This window comes from Eucyclogobius newberryi, unplaced genomic scaffold (assembly GCF_026437365.1).
Source record: "Eucyclogobius newberryi isolate DKJ021-1_F unplaced genomic scaffold, fEucNew1.0.hap1 SCAF_550, whole genome shotgun sequence".
NCBI lineage: Eukaryota > Metazoa > Chordata > Actinopteri > Gobiiformes > Gobiidae > Eucyclogobius > Eucyclogobius newberryi.
Genome location: NW_027316224.1, coordinates 29,726 through 30,000, shown reverse-complemented (window position 1 = coordinate 30,000; position 275 = coordinate 29,726).

Here is a 275-nt window from a genome sequence, read left to right as displayed (position 1 = left end):
TGCTTGGTGGAGGCCATGCCCAGCCAGAGTGGCCCTTCCCCGGGGTGAGTCTGGGGAGAGTGGGGGGTGGCTCTGGGGGTGCTCCGGGGGCTCCAGGGGGTGCTCGGCGGAGGCCATGCCCAGCCAGAGTGTCCCTTCCCCGGGGTGAGTCTGGAGGAGTGGGGGGTGGCCCTGGAGGTGCTCCGGGGGCTCCAGGGGCTCCAGGGGGTGCTCGGCGGAGGCCATGCCCAGCCAGAGTGTCCCTTCCCCGGGGTGAGTCTGGAGGAGTGGGGGGT